Source organism: Solanum stenotomum, chromosome 11 (assembly GCF_019186545.1).
Source record: "Solanum stenotomum isolate F172 chromosome 11, ASM1918654v1, whole genome shotgun sequence".
Classification (NCBI taxonomy): domain Eukaryota; kingdom Viridiplantae; phylum Streptophyta; class Magnoliopsida; order Solanales; family Solanaceae; genus Solanum; species Solanum stenotomum.
In genome coordinates this window covers 48,320,219-48,332,756 of record NC_064292.1, presented here as the reverse complement: position 1 = coordinate 48,332,756, position 12,538 = coordinate 48,320,219, and the positions used below count along the sequence as shown (strand labels likewise).

The 12,538-nt window shown below is 28.8% G+C and overlaps 1 pseudogene; it reads right to left on the bottom strand.

Annotated features, from left to right (window-relative positions):
• Positions 1 to 482: 482 nt before the first annotated feature.
• Positions 483 to 4,434, bottom strand: LOC125845332 (uncharacterized; annotated as a pseudogene).
• Positions 4,435 to 12,538: the final 8,104 nt, after the last annotated feature.

Genomic DNA, 12,538 nt, shown 5'->3' with positions numbered 1-12,538 from the left:
AAAATATTTATGAAGATGATTCATTAAAGGCATCAAGAAGATACAAAAGATACAAAAAGAGTGTGTTAGTCCCAGTCTCTTCTTCCTAGTTTAATATATATTCCTCCTATATTTGTTTGTCCAACTAAATGTTAGACGATGGCATGATCTTTCCCTACAATGAGAATGAACATACCTTTTCTAATGGATTAAACGTGAATTTCATAACAATCATAAGAAAAAAGAAAATATTGAAGTATAGTTTACTCATGCCATCATATCCTTCTAGTTTATTTCATGAAAAAAGAAAATATTGAAGTAAAGTATACTCATGCCATTGTATCCTTCTAGTTTATTACATGAAGAAAGAAAATATTGAAGTATAGTATACTCATGCCATCTTATCCTTCTAGTTTATTACATGTAATTGCCCTTGTATTTGCCCAACCAAAGATTAGACAACTGCACAATTATATTGGAGAATGAGAACGAGCATTCTCTATCCAAAAGTATAATCTCAGGAATGTGATTTCAATCTTCAGACTCTGAAGGGTACTAGGTTAGGGTTTATTTCTTCAGGTATGGACTGTTGAGCTGGGAATTTGGGAAGGAGGCTAGCAATGCGCTTGGCTGTCTCAAGGTACTTTACGTACTTGCAAATGAGACCTTCTTTTGCGGGGCTTTGTACATGGTTGTTCTCTTCAGTGTCGTGGCAACCTAGGTTCAACCCCTTCATTGGTGAGCCACAAAAATTGCAATTGTGTTCTCTTCCTATGATTGCCTCCTTGAAAGCTTTTTTCTTGAAAGTCCAAGCACCACTCTTCCAGTTGAAATGGTACAAAGGAAGGAACCTTTGTCCATAAATGGCTATGAATTCTAATGCTGCTAGAATAAACTCAAATTCTTCCTTGGACATGTAGTAGGGGAAACTGACCCTTGTCCATCCCGGCTTCACTCCACTATAGCCCTGTTAAGACAAAGAAAACTCGTGTTAGACTATCAAATAATGTTTCTACTACCAACATGGATGGAATGTAGAAAACATATGTGGAGGCACTCACCATCTCAATTGCATCTTTGAATGCAAGAGAGCGAGGTTCATCAACCTTGAGCAAGTTATGCCCATAGGGTCCTGCACAAGCACACCCTCCTCTAGCTTGAATACCAAATAGGTCATTAAGAAGCTTAGCCACAAAAGGGCCGTGAAGAGGCTTATCTTTCTTGTTCCCTGTCTCTCTCCATAAGTAAAACTCATTGTCTTCACCACTCCCATCACTTGACGAAGAATAAGTTGTAGTATAAATGAGAAAAGAAAGCACAGCTTGTCTCTTTGCTGTTACATTTCCCAAAATCCATATGTTAGGATTTGGGAGAAGCCTTTGTAGTGCAAGCTCAATGTAGGTGTGTTCCATTCTTTCAATTACTTTATGACTTATGAACTCTTTCACCCAAAATGCAAGTGCTGTTCTCACTTTCTGAATAATTGGTGGTGTTCCTGCATCTTCCCTTTCTTGAATATTCTCCACATAGAGTGTGTCCTGGTAATTTTATTGTACATCAAAGAGTCTTTTAGCTTCAGAATTATCATGAGAGCTAAGTAGAAGATTAAAGAAAATTTTAACACACAAAGATAGAAATTTTACAAAAACAGTTGAATTTCTCTTCTCTAGCTTAATTTCTTCTCCAATATTTATTTAAATATGATGTATTTATCCTTTCAATAGTCTATTGGAAACAACTTCTCTGTTTCGCAAAGTAAGGGTAAGGTTTCGTATATCGTACTCTTCTCAGGGTCCATTTGTGGGGCAACACTGCGTATAATTGTTGTTAGGGGTGTATATGGCCGGGTTGGTTCGGGTTTTTTAAATATCAAACCAAACCATTTGTGTCGGATTTTTAATTTTATAAATCAAACCAAACCAATAAAACTCGGGTTTTTTCGTTTTTTTTTTCGGTTTTTTGGGTTGTTTCGGGTTTTTTCGGTGAAGTATTCATACAAACATATAATTTACTTGTACTTCAAATATTTGTTTAGTCCTACCAAAATACAACTATCTAAGGTGTTTCTTAAAAAAATAACACAAAATATGATATGATTAATGACACTAAAATATTCAACAAAAATAATAATAATGAAATCGCGTAAAACAAATATTGCAAATTAACAAGTCATAAGTAAAATGATCATAATTTAAAAGTACTAAATCATGCTAAAATAAGTTCAATAAGTATTAGTTACATGACTAAATATTAAAGAAAATTAAAATTAGATTATGTATTTTAATTGTCTAAACCAATGTAAAACTAAAGAACAAATATTCAATATTATTGTCATTCTTAGTATTGAATTGATTTTCTTTTTGCATTAGTATTAATTTGATTTTGATTTAAGTTTTATTATAATTACCAACATCTGTGGGCTATAATAGTTTCAAACTTGAAATAATATATTAAAAAAATAAAAACTATGAAAAGTATAAGAAATATTTAAAAATTATATCAAAGTAAATATTTTTAAGCATAAAATTAAATTTTAAAATTATATATATAATGTCGGGTTGGTTTGGTCTTGAGTTGGTTTTTTTTAGTTAAAACCAAACCAACCCAAATATAGTCGGATTTTTTTTTTCAATACCAAACCAAGTCAAACCAAACCACTAGTCAGGTTTTTTTTTCGATTTGATTCGATTTGTAGTTTGATTCGGTTTTTGGTTTGATTTTGTACACCCTAATTGTTGTATGACGTATTTATCCTTCAAATATCTAGAGTGGTAATGGAAGAAGAGAGCATGCACTTATAATTCAATTTACAGTTGGTTGTTGGAATGGAATGTCATGCCATGGTGCCCACTAAATCTAAAAGTCAAATCAAAAAGATTATTTTGTTCAAGTACAAGAATTGCCTGTCTGAAATTCTTTGTTTGACTTATTTAGTCTACTTATCAACTATCCCAAATATGTGTTTGTTTTTTAAGAAGGAAAATGACAATAACCCCAATAAATAACAGTCAAACTCATCCATCAAACTCTTTGGACAAATTGTGCAAACTACAATATTTCACAATTGACACAAATAAAGTAAGGTGAAAAGGACATCAAGATCAATAAGAATGAAAAGGACAACACAAAAACTTTCATCATATAATAAGGTTATACTATACCAAATATATAAAATTTAAATTTAAAATTCTTTACCTTTTCATTGTAGGGATTGACAAAATCAACAGTACCACCCCCACAAGTAGATGGAGGTGAAGTCCCCAATCTATATAGTGCTTTGTTAATTAGAAGAATTCCAGGTGTGCCTGGACCTCCAAGAAACTTATGAGGACTAATAAAAACAGCATCATATCCATCTATCTCTCCTGATCTCATCTCTATTTTCGCGTATGGAGCGCTACAACATCACAACATGTGAAAAATTAGTTCTCTTATAAGTACTGTCAGACAGACTGTCAGTATATAGAAGTTAAACTCAATTATAGGCATACCTTGCTGCGAAGTCAAAGCAAGCAAAAGCTCCATTTTTATGAAGTAGACGAGCGATGGCTCTTGTATCAGAATAAGTCCCAGTAACATTACTACAAGCTGAGAATGAACCCAACAATGGTCTATTCGTAGACTTATAGAGCTCAAGCTGATCCCTCAAGGCTTCCATGTCTACTAGCCCGTTATCGTCTAATCCAATCTCCACAACCTCAGCTAAACTCTGTCTCCATGAAAGAATGTTAGAGTGATGTTCATAAGGTCCAACAAACACAACCCATCTCTCTTTGGTTTCGTTACGAAAGCATCTTGTGAGTACTTTTTCTCTTAGTATAGAAGGGACTGAAATCCCCATAACTTCTTGTAGCCTTTTAATAGCAGCAGTAGAACCAGAACCACAAAATATAATGGCATCTTCATCTCCTCCACCTAAGCATTTCTTCACATAAGCAGCTGCTTCATGCACTATTTTTGTCCCACATGACTATCACTAGTATGACTATTACCTGTACAAAATAATACAATAGTCATTATTATTATCTTTTACCTCTGGTTAAGGATGGAGGAGTACGTAGTTACTATAAAATTAAGGAAAACGAACATACCATAGAAAGGAAGGACGTTATTGATGATATAGTTTTCGATATAGTGAAGGGATCTCCCAGAGGCAGTATGATCAGCATAAGTAAGCCTACGTTTCCCAAAAGGCGTTTTGAAATCGACATTTTCACCAATAATCTGAGAACGTAACCATGAAAGTTTCTTTTCAGCAGATTCACTCTTTGAAATATTAGCCTTTTCTAGCATATGAAATGATTCAATTCTACTCCTCAAATCATCATGTGAAGCAATTGAAGAAGTAGCACTAGAATTATAATGACTAGTACTAATATTAGTATACTTTTTTTCCTTATTATTGTTATTATCTATTATTTGAGTTTCTCTCAACATTAATTGCCCCAAATCCATGTTACACGCAAAGCAAATAAAAGAGGAGAAAAAAATATAGGCTAAGGTTTTAGGAATGGGAATTTATTATAAAGATGGATAATAATTTAATGTGTATGAGATAATGGGAAGTAAAGGGTATTTATAGTAGAAATTATAATTAGAATTTAATTTTAAACTAAAAGGGATATGCATGTGAGTTTCGATTATATATATTAAAACAAGAGTAGTTTTTAAAGATTCTAAACACGTAGTAGGAAAAAATTGACCAAACTTTTTAATTCAAAATGGTACGAAAAGGTTGGTCAATTACAATTAGAGGGATAAAGTTAACGTACTAATTTTTGTGTAATTTTTTTTTCTTTTTGTAGAGAAAAGTGTATTGAGCTTATAAGGATTTTCTGTCTTTAGATGCCTAAAATTTAAATTAAAATAGATTAATATAGTTTGATATATAGCTTCAAAAATCGATCAGATTAATATTCAAAATGCTTTTTAATATTATATTATGTGGAAGATATATACCATGTGACTTCAAATTCATTACAATTTTTTTTTTCTACTCGGTGTCTAGTGTTATCATTGTTATTATTATTATTATTTATATATTTTTTATAATAATAATAATAAATAATTAATATATATATATATATATATATATTGTGAAGATCTAAACTGCAAAGTTGGATTATCATTTTATCCCTATGCTAAATATTTTTTTTTGTACAACATCTAATTAAATAAATTAAAAATATTATACCATATTATTATTATTGTTGTTGTTGTTGTTGTTGTTGTTGTTGTTATTATTATTATTATTATTATTATGATTATTATTATGATACTAAATTCTAAAAGTGGGGAGGCGTCAAGTCAAAAATGGAAAGAAAAAATACTCATAGAAAGTTACATATTTTTATTGTTTTAAAGACTAAGTTATAACATTTTTTTCATTTTTTTTTTGTACTTATTTTTATTTTTGTCCTTTAATTTACTTTAACACAATTTATATATCATTTTAGGCATTTAAATGGCTTCCAATTGCATTTCCCCCCCATCCTTTTTGGTATTTTTCTTCCCATTTCACTACATATTAATCCACATTAAAGTATTTTTTTTAATTTTTAATTTACTTTATTTAAAAATCTAGCGTCATAACTCACACCTCTTCATTTTCATAACTTCTTTAATGTTAGTAATATTATATTAAGGGAAAAAAATTTGAAATATATCTGAACTTTGATCGAAATTATTGTAACGATACCGAACTTTGGAAAAGACATTTTACCCCTGCACTATTTAATAGTGTATTTCAAAGGTATATATGTGCCCACGTAGACATCATAAATATTGCATCATTATAAATAGTAACTTGTCCACGTGGGCACATATATACCTTTAAAATACCCTATTAAATAGTGCATGGGATAAAAGGTCCTTTCCAAAGTTCGATATTATTACAACAATTTCGGTCAAAGTTTGAATATATTTCGACCCCTTTTCCGGTACATTAAAGAGATAAGTGGACATTAATATTTTCTTAAAAGTAACATACGTTTCCATGAAAGTTTAACTTTTTATTAACTTAATTGCACCCCTAAATTCCAATAACCAAAAGTCAAAACCTCTCTCTTCTTCGTTGCATTAACACAAAGAAATAACTACAACCCACTAAATTCTAGTAACCAAAATTCCATAATATATATGTTATTACATACACATGCACGCTCTCTTTTTTAGACTTCTTAAAAATTTATTAATAAATAATCATTGTATTTTATCACTCTTTTTTTAAAAAATTTTATTTTATCACTCATTACAGGTCTGTTTTCATAGAATTTTAATCATTTTAATAAATCTATAAAAATTCACATTTATACGTACAATATATGCGTCTAGAAATTAGTATATCTATGGGCTGCAGAAGTTGTTCACCCCCCACCCACCCAATATTGTCCATTTTGGTCAACAAAGTGGAAGTCATAACACTCATAATTCGTCTTTTTTTTTTTTTTAAAATAAGAAAGTATCAAAGTAATTGAAGCAGATGGAATCTATAAGAACAGAAAATATATTTTTCCGTATAAATGGTGAGAGATTTTTCAACTAGACATATAGTACAAATTTTCTGGCGAATAAGGCTCGAATAAATTGATTAACAATAATATATTCAGTGTAATTCTATAAGTGAGGTCTGAAAAAAGATAGGACGTACACAAAACTTATGAAGAAGGTAAATAATGCAATTTTTTCAATGAATTTGAGAAATTGATGTAATGATATTGAAATAGTATTACACTGAATTTGATAAGTTGATATAATGATATTGAAATAATCCTGACTTGTTGCAACAATATAATAGACTTTACATAATGCTGAGAGGTTGACGTATGAGAGACTTTAAAATATTTAATAATAGGTGCATAAAAATAGTGAAGGGCTCTAAAAAGTTAAAGCCCTAACCATTAATTTAATGACCTTATAGTCGAGACGATCCTGATTATATCTAAAAGATTGGGCCGTAACGTACCACTTTAGTGTAATTATTTTTTTGTTTTTGGGTAGAAAATGATCTCGTCGTGATCATTTACAACTCTCAAATGTTTTTTATTACTTATATTATGTGGAAGATATATCTAATGCGACTTTAATTCCATATGTGGAAGATATATCTAATGCGACTTTAATTCCATTACAAGTAATTTGAAATATTATAAAAGTATATAAAATAATATTATTTCAATGAGAGTATATCTATGGGTGAAGAAGTTAATTTTTTTTGTTCCAAAGTCCATTTTTGGTCAAATAGATGGCGCTTCAAGTTAACCGCAACGCGTAATAATAATGGAATTATAAGGCAAACTAAGTGGAAGTCATAATTCGAAGAAGAAAAATTGATTAAAAAAACAAAGTAATTTAAGTCACGCAATCAAAAAAATTAAAGCAAGTGGAATCAACAGTGTTATTGAATCTTTTTTCATAGTTTTAAATAAGTGAATTTTTCAAATTTTTAGAAAAAGTTTCACACTAATAAAATTAAAATGAAATTTTAATTCACGCAGGAAAAAAAAGGGAAACTTACATAAATATACTATATTAAAAAGATATTTATCATTTATAGTAATAACATTCTTTTTTCACTTGATTACTTTTAATACATTTTTAATACATATTACAAAGAACAATTTATTATTCACATATGATGGATAATACATTTATCACACATTTTGATACACTTATAATACAATGTGTCAATTTCTTACCAAACAAGCATAATATATTTTTAAAAGATAATTATAATACATATATATCACATACATAATTCACTTTTAATACATATTGCTGATTTAACATAGTGTTGCAATATATTGTTATAAATGATAATAAATAAAAAGTATCGCTAAAATAATTATTTATTAAAAGATATTCATTCAAGTAATTTTTCCGAAAAAAAAGTGGGTACCATAGACTAGAGCCATTTAAATATATAGTCTTTTTAGTTTAATAAAAGAAAAACATTAAAAAATGTTTAAGCTACATTTACAAATGTTATAAACAATTAGTAATATTATGATGCTTACCAAAATGTTTGATAAATATATTACATTAGGTTTTAATTGGGATCTTTAACAATCAACTAGTAGAATTTCACTGTTTATTTTTTTTTCTAGCTAATATACATCAATTATACATTAATATATTCATTGACTATATCTATTTTAAGGTCATGATGTTTCCATATTTATTTGTTTTATTAAGGTCATGATGTTATATTTTTTAAATATTTTTTTAAGGTCATGATGTTAATTTTTAAATATATTTTTTTGAAGGTCGTGATATTTCCATGTTCTACCCAATGATTATTGCGAAACAACAGGAAAAAAAACAAGTCTTTTTTCATGCTTCTGTGTTTCTTCCTTGAATACTTATTCAAGTTTTTTTCTTGGTTATTTTTGTGCTAGTATTTATTTTGTGTTCACACTTTTAAATAATTTTGTCAAATTAGTTAGTTTTAAATTTAATAAAATAATTTAGGGTTAAAATATTCGCTCTTTCTTCCCCAACTTTAACAACCCTTGTCCCAAGATCCAAGACCCAAATCCCAATTGCGCATACTAAATTTTTTATAAGTGGTGTTTCTTCAAAATTGAATCGAAATAGATAGTCTGAATCGAACATAAATTATTAATTTATCGGTAATGAGTTATTAATTTAGCGATTTTAGTAAGGGTTTTGATTAGTTTTATTATCAGGTTATTGATTCTTAATAGTTTGAGGTTTTTTTAAAATGGGTTAACCGTAAATTAGAATTATTTAATTTAAACCATTTGGTATATAAAGTCCTTGATTTAGAGTTTAGTTTCATACTTTTATTTCAGGTTGTCGATCTCAAAATCCAGTTTATTCTACAATGTGTCAGTGTTGACTTTTGAGCAAGATGCAATATATCAACTCATGTGCGTGGTTCATTTTTTGTTTGTCATCTTGTTTCTTAGTGATTTTCAATAATATTTTGGTGTCAAATCTTAACGCTTAAACCGAATAACTGAATCAATATCAATAACTGATAAACCAATATCTTAATGCTTCTATAACGGTTTAGCATGTCTACAAATCGAATATCGATAAGTCAAATCGATAAACTTCAAAACCGAATCAAGAAAATAATTGATGTATAAATCATATTTGACAAAACATAATTCATGTACACTACTATATTTCTTCTCGATATATATTATACTTTTTAAATGATCAATGGTAGCTTTATTAGAAAAATACTGAATAATTCACATTATACTATAAAATTGATTATTACTAATGTAATTAAATTTGTATGTAGGTTTGGCTGACGAATTTACTTGTTTTCAATCTCATATGAGTTTGTTTAGTCGATCTTTACATGCAACTATTTTCTTTAGAAATAAATAAATTGACTAATAATTAAAAAATTGTAAAATAGAAAATTAAATATTCAATTGTAAATATTCATCCGTTAATAAATATAAAGACACTTGAGTTGTTAAACATTCGAAAGAATTTCTTTTTAAAACTTGAAAAAAATTGATCAGGAATAATTTTATGTTTTAAATGTTGGACTTTTCACTAGTATACTAATATATAAGTCACGATTGAGGAGCTTTTTGTTGATATGTGCGCTTTATGTAAACAAAAATAATATTATTTTGAGGATATTTTGGTCATTTAAAGTTAATCTCTGTGCGATATTTTTTTCTATTGTAATTTGTAATCTACCCGCAATCTGGGCCGGTAAGGTATTGTTGTAATTTCAAACTAAATGAAGCAACTTCATTTGATGAGAAATGAATTTATTGACCTTGAGATTTTTGTCCTTTTTGACTATTGTATTATTGAGAAAGTCATTTTTCTGGTGTTTCGTAATAACGATTGTCATTTTCAACGAAAATATTAACTTCTTTCGCTTGTTTGACGTAAGGCATTTTCTTGTCAATGATCACGACTTTTCATCGTTTACTTTTCTTGTTGAGGAGAAGAGTAATAAGTGTGATCGTGGATGATATCATCTCTAACGAGGTTACAATTTAAGTTATATACACTATCATGATTGTAAGAAATATTTACACCATCAGATTACATATTCCACCTGATGTAGCAAGAATAGGTCTATCGGGGCGAAGCTCGAATGCCACAAGGGGTTTGATCAAATCTTCTTTATTGAAAAATTACAAATTACTTTTCCACTTATTTACTTGATTATATTTTGAATGCCACAGAGCAAGTAACTTGTTTCATTTTTAAGATTATAAATCACACATTTTCAATGATGGAAGAAATTAACAAGTAAATGATGGATTATGTTAAATATTTTTATAGATTCAAAGGAAAAAAGTTTGTGTTGTTTTCATTACATGAAAATCATCAATTAGCAATGGTCAACTTATGTGAGCAAGCAACAAATTCATCGTTAATTCAATTTCACAATGGGTTAAGAACGTTAAATAATCGTATTAACTATGAACTATTTAGTAATAGATCTTCAACAGTCAACATTGTCACACCCCAAAACCGAATGTGATGGCACGTGTCCAAATCCCACCGGACACGTCAGCCTAACACCCAAAAACCCGACGATACGGAATTAATAAAACAAGAATAAGNCAAAATAAAATAACCAAAAAACTCATCGACACCCCTAGGTGCTTATACCTAAGTTCAAATTAATATATGTACGATACATGTTTAAATATGTAAAACTATCACTTAATCATAATTATTTATTCAATATTATACGTTTCTACTTCATGAATATCACTTAATTAATTATAGTAAATTTTGATATGCGAATATTTGTTTTAACGAATTAAAAAGGGAACACAAATAACACGAAATATATGATTCTTGATGATTAATTGAACCTCTTCACCATTTTTAATAAACAAGTTAAAAAAATTTCTCATACTATACAATATCATTATTTTTTGACCTGATATATATAGACGATTCTTTTTCCATTTTTCTAATGTTACCAATTATTATTTGCACAAAACATTCATTAAGTGCCCACTGCAATTTTCTTAAAATTTAAGTAAATTTTTTCTTATATTATAAGTATATTTTGACCTACTAAATGTTTTCCTTTTTTAAAAGATTACTAATTGATGTTTCCATAGAGAAATGAGAATCACCTTTTATATGAGGTGATTGAAAACTATAAATTCTGTCCTATTAAAGTATGATAATACATACCCTCAACTAATTAAAGTGTTTTTTTTTTGTTCTTATTATTGAAGAAATACAATTTTCAAATAAGAAATGACAATGAAGAGCCTTTTCATGGTGTATGTGATTTTCTTGCTTGTTTCATTCTCTGGTATATTTGCTCTCTTTATTCAATTGATTTTTCTCGTTTTCCTTTTTTAAAAAAAATAATCGTTAACTCTGTCCATTAAAATTTGAACATCTAATAAGAAATTATCAAATGTGTGTTTTTATGATTTTTTTTGCTAGAGAAATAAAAGAAAAATTAGAAAATCTAAGCTTTTGTTATTTCAATTAAACTACTGACATGCATGTACTATACCTCCACTACGATAGAAACAAAAAATGAGTTTACAAAGGCTTTGAGTAATACGGAAAAAGCTCATCACCAAACTACTCTAGAATAAGTTAATCGCTGGAGATAAGAACGAGAGAATCTAGTTTTTAGAGCATGCCTTACTCTAATAGGAGTCGTAGAGTTTCTAAGTGAAGAAAAACGTTACTATATATGTAATATCCTAGCCTACACATATATAGCTTAAAGTAGGATCTTGTTTTGACTATTGTTTAATTTTTAGTATTATTATTTGGGAATTCTTTTTCCCCTTTAGAAGTTGACTTCTTTTACTCCTTTTTATCATGAATGTTAGATCAAAATCTTGAAGCTAATTTTTTGTTACTCATATACATATTTTTTTGGTATTGTATGTAGTGATGCAAAAAGGTGATGCTATTCAAGAAAGTCATAGTGAAATGATGGTCACAACATGCCCAAAATCAAGAATCCAAGTAACCCAAGGTGCCATAGGGACAATTGGTGGCATTCCGCAGTATAGAGTACAAATCGTAAACGGGTGCGAGTTAATTTGTGATAGCATTCACGTCTCGTGTGGTCAATTCGCCTCAACAAAACTTATAAATCCTTCGACTTTTAGGAGACTCGCAATTAATGATTGTCTTGTCAATAATGGTGCACCTATGAAATCGGGACAAGTCATCTCATTTACATATACCAATACCTTTAAATATCCTATGACGGTTACTTCATCGATGTGCTACTAGATATATGATTTTGTAGTATATTTATTATTAATTCGTAGAGATAGATATGAAATTCTTATATTATTTAGTTGATTTCAAGAAAAAAAAATTAATCTTGAATAAAAGTGTTAGTTTGATTTATTGCACTAGCAATATATAGATTTATATGATTAATTAAATATTGTGTTTGTCTAAGTAGCGTGATCATATTTTTATTTTTTTTGGTATTTATTATCTTACTGTAGAATTTAATTAATTAATTCTGAAGAAATATTGGGTGAAGGAACAAACTACACCAAATTCCATGAGTAGAGTAACAATGAAGATTTTGTTCATTAGATTTATT